The sequence below is a fragment of the Hylobates moloch genome, unplaced genomic scaffold, assembly GCF_009828535.3.
Source record: "Hylobates moloch isolate HMO894 unplaced genomic scaffold, HMol_V3 SCAFFOLD_14, whole genome shotgun sequence".
NCBI lineage: Eukaryota > Metazoa > Chordata > Mammalia > Primates > Hylobatidae > Hylobates > Hylobates moloch.
In genome coordinates, this window is record NW_026652289.1 from 51,016,488 (window position 1) to 51,030,666 (window position 14,179).

Below are 14,179 nucleotides of genomic sequence, written 5' to 3' on the forward strand. Positions count from 1 at the left end.
ATCTGTGTATCTGTGCACGTGAACAAAACTTGCAGAGGTGGGCTGACCTTTGGAGTACATGGAGAGACAGTGAGAAGTTTAGGAGCTTAGACGGGGCCTTGAATGCCAGGCCAGGGAGTTCATGCTCCTGAGGATGTGATCCGTTAAGGGCTGGCCACTCCAGGGTGCTGGGGAGTGGGTAGGGATGGCGCTGAGGAGCATGTGCTGTGCTAGGAGGCAGCACCTGAGCCTCGCTGGGCTGGGCAATGGGGATCCCTTGTGGGGAGCTGTGCTGAGGTGGGCCTCACCCGGGGTAGCAGGAAGCCCCGTCTTTGCCCCACTAACCTTCTTGTTCTTCCCGCACAGTGCATGCTGGGACCGCGACGGACAGGCTACCACACCCCAGGCCCCCAGAGGCCAGTCTGTTTGCCTCCCAACGCCATCTGACCCAGGTAGGGGAGAGTGAGGCAGGCTCACCCTGCCTCATGCTTCTGTGCTTGGTGGGAGGTGCTGGGTGTGAGGATCAGGTCCCCCGACTCAGGCTGACCTTTAGCAAATGAGCCTCTGCCAGGGGCCATGGTGGGGGACACAGTGTGGGGTTTGAAGGCCCCAGCAGCAGAGGGGCCTCCTGTGGAGGAGTTCCTGACCTCTGAGAAGGAAGGCCACCCCTCAGCCATTCTTCCTCACCAGGCTGTGTCCCCGGGATGCTCAGAGGCACTGGGACACACCATCCCTGCAACCCCAGCGTTGCTGTCCGGTGCTCACTGTCTGCATTTGCTCAGGCTCTGTTTTGCGCCACACACCTGCCGAGTGCCTTGGCTGCAGGAGGTTTTGCATCCCAGGTTCAGCTCCCTTTGCCGTCACCTGCCTTTTCACTGCCGCTGCCCAGTGCAGTTCCTGATGGCGCTAACTCTGGAAGTTCCCAGCTCTCTGTGGGACATCTGGCAGCACCCGGAATGAGCCGTCTCAACTTTCAGTCCCCCTCTGTGGTGGGCCTGAGAGAGGCCATTTCTCCGCCACTCCTGGACATCCTAGGTGAAGGCTTTCTGCCTGGTGCCAAATCCCCCAAGGGATGGGATGGGGTAGCAGCTAGGGTTGCCAGAAAAAAAATACTGCTGTCCAGTTAAATTTGAACTTCAGATAGACAACAAATAATTTTTCAGTGTAAATATATCTCAAATATTACATGGCACATACAATTTTATTTGCCAAATCTGGCAACCCAAGTTGGGGGGCTGAACCCCCAGTCTCCCTCCTCCTCTGGCCAGACCTCTTTGCTGGGCTCACCCTGGCCTCCTCAGATCAGCTACCTCCAGTGGCTGTTGCGGGTGTCCTGGAGCCAGGGGCAGCCAGCCTGCCCAGGCCACAATCAAGGGCATTTCCTGATCCCCCAGCTGCCGCAGGCTGTCCCTAGGACAGAGACCTGGCAGTTCTCGCTGGGGTCTGGGGCAGCAGTCCTGGTCTTTGGGAGTGCTGTAGGGTTCCTCGTCTTCCCCCCTCTGGCTCTCTCCCAGCGGAGTCCAGGCTGAGGAGGTCATGGGACAGGGCGGGTTGGGCCTTTGTGCCTGTGAACAAAGCTGAGAGACAGGCGTGGAGCTGTGAAAGGAACCGGGAATAGAAAATTGCATCGTGAGCTTGGAACCCAGAGCACTTTGGGGAGCCAGAGTGGAGGTGGGGGTAACAGGGATGAGGCAGTGAGGGGTTATGGAGGGCTTGGAATGGCTTACTTCTGCACCCTTTAATATTGGGGAGTCACAGAAGGTATTTTCTCCCTAAGCAGAATCATTTTTCTGATTATTAAGGTAATATGTTCTCTATATGTTACCTATTATCTATGTATGTATGTATGTATGTATGTATGTATGTATGTATGTATGTATCTATCTATCTATCTATCTATCTATCTATCTATCTATCTATCTATTCATCCGTCTATCTATCCATCTATCTCTCGGTATTTAAAGCATGCAGTTCAAGCCCCTTCTGTAGTCTTTTCCTCCCAAGAGCTAACACGGATAACTCGTTTGATATGTCCCCTTCCAGACTTTTTTCTATGTACTTATCAACATATTTTAAAAGGAAAAACATGGGCTCATGTTAGTTATATTGCTCCAGCACTTGATTTTTTTTACCTAACAATGTCATATGGATCATCCCAGGTCCTTCCATAGAGTTCTTCCCCACCCTTTTACATCCCTTGTATGATGGTCTGCAAATTATTCACCAATTATTAATCCTGTTGGCAGCCGTTTAGGTTGTTTCTGGCATTTGGCTATTTATAAACCTCACTCAGGGAACCTCTGGGTTTGCACATCTGTGTGTGCTTGTGCTGTAGTTCTTTTGGGAATGTTTCTGGAAGTGGACTTCCTGAGTCAGAGGGCACCCACATGTCCACATTTGATTTGTTCTGGACAGCCAGATCAACCTGCAGAAAGTTGAGCCGATTTATGCTCCTACAAACTGTATGCAAAATGCCCCATTCCCTCACCCTTGCCAATCACAGGAATTATTAATCACTTAATCCCTGCCAATTTGACAGATAAAAATGATTTTACTTTATGTTCTTAGACTGCTAATGAGGTTGAGCATATTTGCATATGCTTGTTGGCCATTTCTGTTTCTTCACTTGTAAATTGCTTGTTGATGTCAAGTCCTCTGCTGCTGTATCCATTCATTCAGGAAGTTTTACTGAGCACCTACTATGTGTCAGACACTGCTTTGGTTAGGGACCAAACAGTGAACAAAACTCACGAAATATACCTGCTCCAAGGAATGTAAGCTGTGATGGAGGAGAGACAGACAAGGAAAAATACAGCATGTGTATGGGAGTGTTAAGTGCTAAGGAGAAAAACATCAAGCAGAGGGGGATGGGAAGTGTTGGGCAACTTGGACATGGTTGTCAGGGAAGGTCTCTTCGAGAGGTAGCATTTAAGTAAAGACCTGCAAGAAGCGAGAGACTGAGTTGTGTGGATGTTTTGGGGGGAGCGCCTTCCAAACAGAGGGAACGGCAGGTCTGAGGACCCTGAGTCAGGAGCAGACCTGGCTTGTGGGGACATGGCAAGAAGGCTGGTTGGTGTGGCCGGAATAGGGTGAGTGAGGGAGAGAGTGGGCCATGCAGCCAAACAGGGACCACGCGCTCATCACTGAGGGCCTGCAGGCCACCTGGAGGACTTGACTGTAACCCAGAATGAAGTGGGGAAAGCCATGGAAGGTTCTGCGTAGTGACATGGCATGATTGGAATTACATTTTAACCAGATCCCTCTGGCAGCTTTGAAGCAGGGAGATCCGACAGGAGGCTGTTTGTTGCAGTGATCCAGGGAGGAGGCGATGGAGGCCTGAACCAGGGAGTCTTGGTGGAGGTGGGTAGAAGTGGATGGATTCCACATGCATGCTCAAGGTAGAGCCAATAGGATTTGCTGACAGATTGCATGAAGTGGTGTGTGAGAGGGAGAGAAGGGAGCCAACCATGACTCCAGGGGTTTTGGCCCAAGCATCTAGGAGGGTGGGGTTGCCATAGATGGGGAGATCGGAGAGGAGGTGGGGAGATCAGAGAGGAGCAGGTTGGTGTAGGGGAGAGGAGTGGCTCAGTGGTGGACAGGAGTGCTGAACAACCATGAGTCATTTGGAAAAAATGGTTACATAATGTGTGGGACCCAGAGCACAGTGAAAACGGGTGACTTTTTGCTAAAAAAAAAAATTAAGAATTTCAAAGTGGGAGGTGACAATAGAGCATTAAACCAAGCCTGGGGCCCTTCTGAGTGCAGAGCCCAGGTCACACACCTGTGAGCCAGCCCTGGCAGTGGACACGTAAATTGTGAGATGCCTGTAGACAGCCTGGCAGAACCATGGAGTTGACAGGTGGATGTATGTGACTGGAGTCCAGGGGACAGGTCTGGGCTGGAGATACAAATTTGGGGCCATCAGCATAAAGATAGTATTTAAAGCCATGAGGTTGGACGAGAGCATCAAAGGAGAGTAGATAGAAAAGAACAATGTCCCAGCCCCAAGACCTCCATCAGTTAGAGGGTGGGGAGCTGAAGGGGAACTGAAAAGGTGACCGAGAAGGAGCAACCAGTGAGATGGAAAGGAACCAGGCATGTATGTCCTGGATGCCAAGGGTAAGACACGTTTCAAGCACGTGTCAAATGGGGCCGAGGATGCAGACTGAGAACTGGTCACTGCCTCGGCAACGGGGAGGTCGCAGGTGACTGTGGTTTCAGCGATTGGGGGCGGTGAAATGCATCTTATTGATTTGCAAGAGCAAGTGGATTTAGAAGAGGTTAAGGAAATTAACTCTTTATTTGGCATATGTGCAAATCATTATTCACAAGTTTTTTTTTCATTTAAGTTTATGGATTTATTTAACCCCTTAAAAGTTTTAGATTGTCCTGTGTTCAAGTCTATCACTCCTTTCCTTTAGAGTTCCTGACCTTATCCACTGCAGAATTTTAAAAATATTGGCCCATACTGTTTTCTGGTTGTTTATGATATTCACAAATATTTAAATCTCTAGTTCATCTTAAATGTATTTCTGTGTGTGGTTTGAGGTAGGGATCTAAGTGGTTTTTTCCCAGATGACTTGCAGTTGTTTTGGCACTGTTTGTTGGGTAAGCACCCTTTCCCTGCCGCTCTGAAGCTCCATTCCTGTCATCTGCTGAAATGTCCCCAAAGTCTCATGTCTGTCCAGACCTTGCTGTTTGATTCCATTGATCTTTGCCTGGGGAGACATTTAGGAAGTTGAGAAAATAGACTTGGTGATTGATCAGAGTTGGTGTGAGGAGGCGGAAGGAGTGGAAGCTGACACAGTTACCTTCAGTGTGGGAAGAGGCAAAGGGAAGTCGGGGACAACAGGAGCTCTCAGGGCTCCTGTGTGCTGGGCACACGGGGCCTTACCTGTCAGCCTGCAATGCAATTCTTCAAGGTCGGCGTTCTATCTCACCATTTGCAGATGAGAAAACTGAGTTTCCGAGAGGTTTCGTCTCATTTCCAGGGTCATCGCCTCACAGGTGTGGGACTGACACTGAAAGGCAGAGCTCTGGGTTCCCATGCCTGCCTTCTGTCCTCAGTGAAGCGAGAGGTGAGGAGGGGGTTCTGGAGGCTGAAAGGTCTCCAGGCACAGAGCGCCCCCCGACACCCCACTCTGCATCCCTGCCTGCCATTTGGCTGGGTCTTGAAGGTTTTCCCATTCCAAAAGCAACCTGTTAAGACCAAAATACTCCTGGCAGGGAATCACATGTTAAGTTTACAGCTAACATCTTAATTATCAGTTAACACCTCTGCAGGGATTAGCTGACAGCCAGCTGAGGACACTGAGTGGGGACTGGTGTGATGTGTATCTGGGTTGGGAAAGGCCAGGAGGGAGGGGAGGGGTGAAAGGGGAGGGGTGGGTACCCAGCAATTCACAGCTTCATCCAGGCCTGAGAGGGAGGCGGCACTGAGTCCATGTGGAGGGGAGGTGGGGAGAGCTGGGGAACGAGCACTGCAGGGGTGGGGGTGGGGGTGGGGAGAGGAGTGGCAGCTTCTCTGAGGAAACTTGGGGCTGGAGTTCAGAGGGGGAGCTGGCATCTATTAGACACCTGCTGTGTTCCCGTACCCATGTGCTTGGCCCCAGGAGGAGGAGGAGGAGGAGGAGGAGGAGGTAGAGGCTTGTCATGTGTTTGGTCTTTGGAAGGTCAGGAAATCAGCCGCCCATGAGCCACCTCGGGCCCAGCTGCCAGCAGGCACTCAGAGCCAGGACCTGTCTCTGACACCCACAGACCAGATCGCCACCCAGCCCTGTGGCGTAGGAGAGAGTGAGCCATCTGGGGCCTCCTCCAGTTCCCTGGGGGCCAGTCCACCCTGCCAGGGTCAAGGCTCAGTCTATAACCACAGTCAGGAGAGTCTGACCCTGGAAGTCTCACCCAGGAGGGTGGCTGAGCTCCTTAGGCTGAACTGGGACACAGCAGGAGGCCCAGGTGGGTACCAGGCAGGGACCGCCTTCCTGCCCACCGCTGCTCCCCACCTTACCGCTGCATGGGGACAGGGAGAATAGGAAGGAGACGTGACCGCTGGTCTAAAGCTGGGGCCTCTGTCCCAAAGGGGCTTCCTCCCCGCCTAGCTTCACTCTGCCCCGGGGCACTGATCTGTGACTTTGGGTGTCATCAAGTGTTTGAAGCTAACCGGCTGCCCAACTGCGTCATCACTGTGTTGGGCTCTGGCTTAGCCTTCCTGGGACCCTGGGGCTAAGAGCAGCCCCTGCTTCCTCTCCATCTCGCCCTGCCTCTTTTCTTCTCCTCCTTCCTCCTTTCTCACCCCCTCTCCTCCCTATCCCTCTCCTTCTCTCTCCCTCTATCTTCTCCCTCTTCTCCCCTCTTCCCTCCCTTTCCCTGCCAGCCAATCCTGGCCTTGCACCTAGTTGCTGGCAGTCAGACCCTGAGATATCAGACTTGCTTCTAGCTCAAGGCTGGCCCAGGTCCTGGGTAGCCCCGCAGTCAGGAACATGTCCCGCTGTTCCCTTGTATTCACCTGCACACCCTCCCAGAGGTGCTGCAAGGGCTCAGATGGGGAGGGGCCCTGTGGGAGGGGCAGGTGGTGATGAAGTAAGGCTTCTGGGAGGGGAGGAACTGTGCCTGGTGCCTGGGAAGCCTAAGAGAGCCTTCCAGGAAGGGGGACCTGTGTGAGCAGAGGCTGGAGGGATGATAGACAGGGCCTGGGCTGGAGGCGCTAGGGGTGGTGCTTGTCCATCAAAGGGGATTGAGGCCAGATCCAACAGGTGGACTTGACTCTGAGGCCCCAGGGATCTGGGGGCTTTGAGGCAGGAAACAGCCACAGAGCTGCCTGCCTTCTTGTGTCCATCTTCCGTGCCCAGCAGCAGCTGGCCCCCGACTGCCCTGGATCCTGCTGCACCGAGTCTGGAGGCCTGGCTTTTCTGCCCAGTTCTGCCTCCAGCTTCTCAAGTGACCTTAGGGCAAATGACCTTGAGCCTGGGCCTCAGTGGCCTCACCTGAGACTGGGGCCATGGCTCTGGGCCAGAGGTTTTACAGAGTATGAAGTGTGCCCTGGTTTAACGTGTTGCTGTGGTCACTGTTGTGGCTCAAGTGCCTGCCCTGAGATGCCAGCTCTGGGGACCATGGCTGTGCCTCGGGTAGGGCCCCACCCTCCCAGAGATTCCACTCTTGTGAGGGAGACAAATGTGTAAAATAGAGGTTGAAAATTAGAGGCTGCAGACAGACATGTGGCTTGTGGATGGGTTGTTCCATTTTAAACAATTTGGTTTTAAAAAATTGAAGTATAATCCACATGCCATAAAAGTCACTATTTTAACGCATACAGTTCAGTGATTTTTAGCATATTCCCAATTGTGCAACCCTTACCACTATCTAATTCCAGAGTATTTTCATCACCCCGAAAGGAAACCCTGTACCCTTTAGCAGTTACCCGCCATTCTCCCCTCCTCCCTGGCCCTGGCAACCACGAATCCACTTTTGTCTCTTCGGATTTGCATATTCTAGACATTTCATAGAAATTGAATCATATGATATGTGGGCTTTTCTGCCTGGCTTCCATTGCTTAGCACACAGTTTTTAAGGCTCATCCATGCTCTAGTGTGTGTGTATCAGTACTTCATTCTTTTTTTTGGCTGAATGATACTCCATTGTATGGCTATAACACATTTTGTTTATATATTCATTCATGAACATTTGGGTGGTTTTGACTTTTTGGCTATTATGAATGATGCTGCTATGAATATTTGTGCACAAGCGTTTTCAATTTTCCTGGGTCGATTTCTAGGTGTGAAGTTGCTGGGCCGTAAGGCGATGTGGTTTGAAAGGCATTAGACAGGGGCATGCTCTCCAGTTTGTGAGTTCTGCCCACTCCCTGTTGCATCATCTTTGCCCCTTCACTCACTTTCATTCCCTCCCTGGCCCCTGTAGGCATCTATGTTTTCAACCCTTGATTACTGAACAGTGATGGAGAGGAACACAGTGGGCTATGGGAGCCAGAGAAGGCTCCTGACCCTGAGAGCAGTCCCAGAGGGCTTCCTGGAGGAGATACAATCTGAGCTTAGCCTAGAAATGTGTGGACATTTTCTAGGACAAAAGGAGTGAGTGAGAGTGTTCCAGGGTCTCCAGGCCCCAGCCAGGATGCCCTCTCTCCCTTCTCTGGTGTGTACCTCTCTCGGTCTTCCCTGCCATTCACTCAGGGGACTACAAACACCTCGATGAGCTAGCGAGGTGAAGGGGGAAGATGAAGGAGTGAGATGAGCTGCGGCTCTGTGCTCCTGCTGAAGAGCTGAGGGAGATGCTATGGGGGGCAAAGGGATGGGGGACTTTGGCCCTTCCTCAGCTAGGGGCTGGCAGAGTCTGAGGACCTGGAGCAGAGGCGACCCTAAGCCAGGAAACTCCATGTCCCAAAGTGGCATCCAGTTGTCCTCCCTCCGGCCCGTGGTGGGAGCAGGTGAGAGATAGGATGGCCCTTGCCAGGCCTGCAGCAGAGGCAGAGGCAGTGGCCCAGTGGCGGCCCAGGCCAGAAGCTGTGCACACATCCTCCCAGGTTTCTGCTCTGCTACATAACGGGTAATTATACCCTGACATGCACAGCGGCGAAGAAGGGATTTTCTGTGAAGCAAAATCTCCTGTGAAATATTCAGGCCACGCTGGGCTTTGCTTCCCAGCGTCTAGTTGCTGCTGCTTGGCTTGTCCGTGGCTTGAGAGGCCACATGTATCTGAAGACCACATGGGATTTTTTATTTCCTTCTCAACAGGGAGAGGTTCCCAAGGGCTAGGAAGAACCCAGTTTGGGGCCTAAGATGCTGTGTGTGTGTGTGTGTGTGTGTGTGTGTGTGTGTGTGTGTGTGTGTCTTCCCCCGTGAGCTCCCCAGGGCAGCTCCCCTGTGTGTGTGTATATGTGTGTTGAATACCATACAGTGTATGTGTTTCCACGTGTGTCTTTGGGGCTTTGCTTCTGTGTGTGTGTGCTTGCCTATTTCTAGTCTGTGCACATCTCATGAACTTGCCACGTGGATGTATTCCTGCGCATGCGTCGTGACCCTGGCATGTAAAGTGCATTTCTCTGACAGTCCAGGTTGTCTCTAAGGGGCTTCTCAACTGGGCCCCTGTTTCTCTGAATAGGGGTGTGCACGCCTGGGAGATTCTCTCAGCGGATGAAGGGCTGCCTTGCGTGACAGTTCAGCCTGTGACTGGCATTACATGCAGGTTTTAGGGTGTGGATTGGAAGCCCTGCAAGTCCCCACAGGCTCAGGGGCTCAGAGACACCAGACAGCAACTGCACATTTGAGTCAAGCTTTCCCCTCTTCTCTCTGGCTTTAGTGTTTGTGTTTAGTGTTTGTTTGATTTCCACCAAAGTGCTTGATAGGGGATGGTTGGGGGGATATTTGCTTCAGAGAGTTCACTGAGCTGGGACATGTACCCCCCTTTGCTGGTGGCTTCCAGTTGCTCAGCTACCCCACGTGTCTCCTCCAGCCCACGAAGCCCCTGCATTTGCACCATGGGTCCTTCTAAAACCCTGATTTTGCACCTCATTCACTTCCTCACAAAGCACAAGGTAGGCAGGACTGGAATTATCATACCCATTTGTCAGATGAGTTAACTGAGGCACAAACAGGCATACATGCAGTCACTTGGTGAACCAGGGCTGGGAGCAGGATCACTAGTTCCTCCTCCCTTTGCCCTCAACCCCAACCCTGGGCCCTCAGTGGAGAGGACTCTGCCCAGAGGAAATGGGTCCTGGTTTCATGAATGAATCCAGCTGGAGGATGCCCCTTTCTCCATGTGCAGCTCTCCTTCCTTCTGTCATCACTCAGCTTCGTCCTGGAGAGACGACCCTAGGGCACTTTTCATCTCCAAATAAACAGGAGGGGATGCAGGAGGCAATAATATTGACGTCCATCACTGATATTTCCTTATGGTGGCTGTAATTAGCAATTCTTCCACGGCTGAGGCTCAACCTGGCAGACAAGTGGAGGAGCTCCGGCTTGTTAATGTCAGCCCATTAATGTCACACTGACAAGGCTGATGGTGGGATGGGAGGGGGTGGCCTTAGGTAGACAGCAAGAGACGCAGCGGGGCTGAGCAAGGGAAGAAAGTCCACCCACTTCCCTCCTGCACCAGGGACTTGCTGTCCTCGAGCCCAGTCCCCCGGGAGCAGCCCTCATCTCACATATTCAGCAGCTGCCTCCTTCACTCTGTGGCCCCTCGCCCCTCCCTATTTTGCTAGGATGGCTTGGCCCGAGGAGCAGGCTCCACATGCCTGGGAAGGTCCACAAACCTCAGCCCAGCACGCGCAGCCTAGGAGGGCTCCACTGAGGGCCATCCGGATAGCCGGAGGTGGGAGAGCAGCCCTCAGCCCTCTGCTCTGCTCCTCCAGTGGGAGAATGTGCTCCCTGCCTTGTGCCCGGCCACACTCCGATCTGCACAGCTCTGCTGGTGCTGACCTCCACAGCAAGGCAAGCACATGCCCCCTCATCCATGCACTATTAGGAGCTGAAAGGCTAGGATTAGCACTCCCAGACCCCATACCCTCCTTGCCTATCCACTTCAGGCTTCCCCTCCTCCTTCTTCTTATCCAGAGAATTCTTGGGTCAGTATCCTCTCCTCCAACCACATTGCTCGTCTCAGTGTGCCTCTGGCCAGACTTCTTTAGATCCTTTGATTCCTTGAACACAAGAAGCCAAGCCACCTATCATTCAGAGAGGCTGAGTTCCTCAGCCCTTGCCACCTGCCTGTCTCCTGTGCTGCCAGCCTCCCCAATTGCTGCATGCCTAGTCTGGGGCTGCTCTGAACTAATGATCCAACAACTCATAGTGGCAGGGCTTGTTTTTTGAGTGCTTATGATGTGCCAGGCACTGTTCAAAGCGTCTTACAAGCATTTGATCTTCATAACAATGCTATGAGATAAATACACTTAGCATTCCATTTTACAGATAAGGAGAACTGAGATGCAAGGAGATTAAGTTAGCTGCTCCAGATCACAAAGTTGTTAAGTGGTGGGCAGCATGAATCAGGCTGTGTGGCTCCCAAGCTCTCCTACTGAGCCATCACCCTCCTCTGCCTCCAGCTTCAGCCCCTAAGTCATTTCCTTCACCTGCATCTCTTCCCCTGTGTGCTCCCCAGGGCAGGCAGAGGCTAGTCCCCGGCCCCTCACCTAGTGCCGGCTCACGGTAATCAACAGATGAGGGTAGTAGTGATGACAGCACACTCGTCTTAGCCCCATATTACGCAGGCCCCATGGCTCCCTCCCATGTTCTCTGATGTGTGCCTGCTGCCCCCAGGAGTGCTGCACGCTTTCTGACAACAGGGCCTCCACCAGGGCTGTTTGCTGAACGAGAGGCGAGCCTCTGACTGCAAGACTCCCTGAGGCAGAGAGAGGCAGCCCTGCCCACCAAGGAACACCCACTCAAAGGGGACCTCGGAAACTTGTGTCTCAGCTCATAGACAGGACTTGGCGGAGATGTCCACATGTTCATGTCATTCATTCGTTCACTCATTCATTCATTCATTCAGCCAAAACTTGCTGGACGCTGTGTGCTCCGGGCCAGGCCCTCTGGGGGGTCCGAGCACACTGAGATAAACAGGTCCTCGCTGTGCCCTGGGAAGCTCATGGCCTTGGTGGTGGGGAAGCATAGCCAGGGCTCACCAGTGCTGGGGAAAACTTGCTCAGTGAGCCAGAACCAGAGCACTGTGTGGGGGTGGCTGGGATTGGGGAGAGAGGCTGCACAGAAGAGCAAACACTTGAATGGATTCATTGAGGAAAGGGAGGTGTTTTTAGGCTGAGAGAGAGGAATGAGCACCACAGGCAGAGGGAACCGCCTGTGCAAAGGCCCTGGGTCTGAAAGGGCCCAGGACACATGCAGGGCAGCCTGGAGGTGGATCAGCTCAGCATCTCACCTCACCTGCCTGGCAGAGGGTGCGGTGTGGGCAGGTCAGCGTCTGCAGGTGGGTGGGATTCCCAGCATGGTGACTGAGCCAGCTAGCTGTGGAGGGGATGCATGAGGACAAAGGATACTCCCTGGGTGCAGGAAAGGGCCGCTCTGGGCTGGGGCTGGTCTGGAGGGCACTCGCGACTATGGTTGCACTCATCTGTGCTAGGTCTCCCAGCTCTCAGAGCTCCCAGGCCTCAAAGCAGCCCCTCCAATAGGCAGAAGAGAGACTGAGGCCCAGGCAGTGGCAGAACCCTACCCAGGGTCACACACAAGCAGTGGGTGAGCAGGAGGTTCCCACTGCCCTCTAGCAGGATGCTGGGGTCCTCGACAAGGAGCAGGGCTCTAGCTCTCAGGGTACAGGGCAAAGCATGATATCTGCCAAGCATGGAGCAAGGCAGGAAAGGCCTGGCTAGAGAGGACATGACACAGAGCCCACCAGAGGGCTGAGGGTCGGGCAAGGGGCCTTGAGTGCTGGCAGAGGAGAGGGCTTGCCTCTGGAGTCACCTCTGGAAGCTTTTTGAGGATTTGGCTTGAACATCCTGTGGACAGTCTCTGGGGAAAATGTCTCTCATATACCTCATAGGGCTCAGAATAGCCCACAAGGGAACCAGGCGTCCCTGCCCACATGTGCACAGGCAGGGACCTGTGTGTGTGTGTGCCCCCCTCTGTACGAGCTCAGGCACATGTGTGTACAAGCGTGCCTCTGCACATGCAGATCTCTGTATGTGTGCACACGCAGCCACCTGTATACCAAGGTGTGTGCCCACCTCTGTATGAGCTCAGGCACATGTGTGTACAAGCGTGCCTCTGCACATGCAGATCTCTGTGTGTGTGTCACATGTGTACAGCTGTGTGTTTACAAGTCTGAAGGAGCATGTCCCTTCAAGTACAATTCTGTATCCGTATACACGTGTGTACAAGAGCCCCTGCCACGGCCAGCAGCCCCACAGGGACACACCCTTCCCCTCCCACTGGAGTCAGATGCTCCGGAACTTGCTGCTCTCAGGCCTGGGTCCAGCCCTCCCTGGCCCGTCTCAAGGCCCTCCCCCTGAGTCCTGAGGTTTGGCCTCCTGGGGACAAGGCCAGCCAACTTGGACCGGGTAGGGGCTCCTGGTGGCCAGCACTGTGGATAGAAGTAGGCATCAAAGAAAGAGCTCAGGCTGGGAGGAGCCCTCCAGCTCTCTTTTGTGCAAGCCACCTCCCCACACATACCTGAGTGCCTGCCACAGGATGTTGACCTACCCTCCCCAGCCACTTATACCGCTCTCCTGACTGGGAGCTCACTGCTTCCCAGGGAAGCGCCTGGGGAACCTGTGGGACATTGCCTCGAAGGGAGATGTCAGGAGTGCCAGAGGATGGGGTCAGGGCTTGGCCATGACCCCCCAACCATCCACAAGGCCTGGGGCCTTCCCATAACAGACAGGCCTGGGGCACCAGCTCCTGGTGGCAAGGCCAGGCCCCAGCATCCAGGGACTTTCACCTTGTTGTCAAGAGCGTATTTCAGCTATTAGTGACAGTGGCCAGGGATTTGGGGAGGATTTCTGTCTCATTTCCCAAAGCTTTCAGCAAGCCTCCTCCCTTTCCACCCCTCCGCCTGCCAGGGCTGAGAACGCAAATGCGTGCACACGCTCACATGTATACACACACACACACACACACACACACACACACACACACACAAACACTGCTCCTGTGTGGCAGAAGAGAGGAAGGGAGAAAGAAATCTGGGTCAGTCTCCCAGGGAAGGCTCTGTGGCAGCTCCCCACCTTCCCCAGCAGATGCTTGGTGTTGCACGCTCAGCCGAGGTCTGAAGGCAAGGCTTGCCCAGGTCCTGCCCCAGCCTCTGCCAGAGGGGCTCTGCCTTGGGAGCCCAGGCTTGCCCTGCTTAGCCCCTCGCTGGGCCTCCCTGTCCAGGTGACCTCACTCTTGGGCCTGAGCATTTCCTCTGCCAGGCCCCAGGACTCATGGGTCATTTATGCCACACTCAGCTGATTGCATGGAGGGTGACAGAGGCTCTCCCCATCCCCCACTGGACCCCCCAGCTTCAGCCCCTAGGACTTGGGATATGAGGGGCAGAGTGGTAGGGGAGGCCCGCATCTCTGGAACTGGAGCGTGTAAGAGCACCCCCATGCAGAGAACACCCAAACACTGAGGAAGGACCCTTCTGGTGGGATTTCAAGCAGTGGGGCAGGGGCTGGGGGTCTGGGTAGGATGCCTCAGAGGAGGTGGGAAGGGGTTTCTGAGAGAAGGGCAGATAAATACCTGAAGATATCACTGCC

The 14,179-nt window shown here is 53.7% G+C and overlaps 1 protein-coding gene across 5 annotated transcripts in view; it reads left to right on the forward strand.

Moving 5' to 3' along the window:
• LINGO1 (leucine rich repeat and Ig domain containing 1) overlaps window positions 1-14,179 on the forward strand; it is a 207,583-nt gene that overhangs the window by 143,109 nt on the left and 50,295 nt on the right. For all 5 annotated transcript variants that reach the window (XM_032174744.2, XM_032174743.2, XM_032174745.2 and 2 more), the window contains one exon: window positions 346-431. The gene's annotated coding sequence lies outside the window, so the exon portion shown is untranslated. The remainder of the gene's footprint in view (window positions 1-345; window positions 432-14,179) is intronic.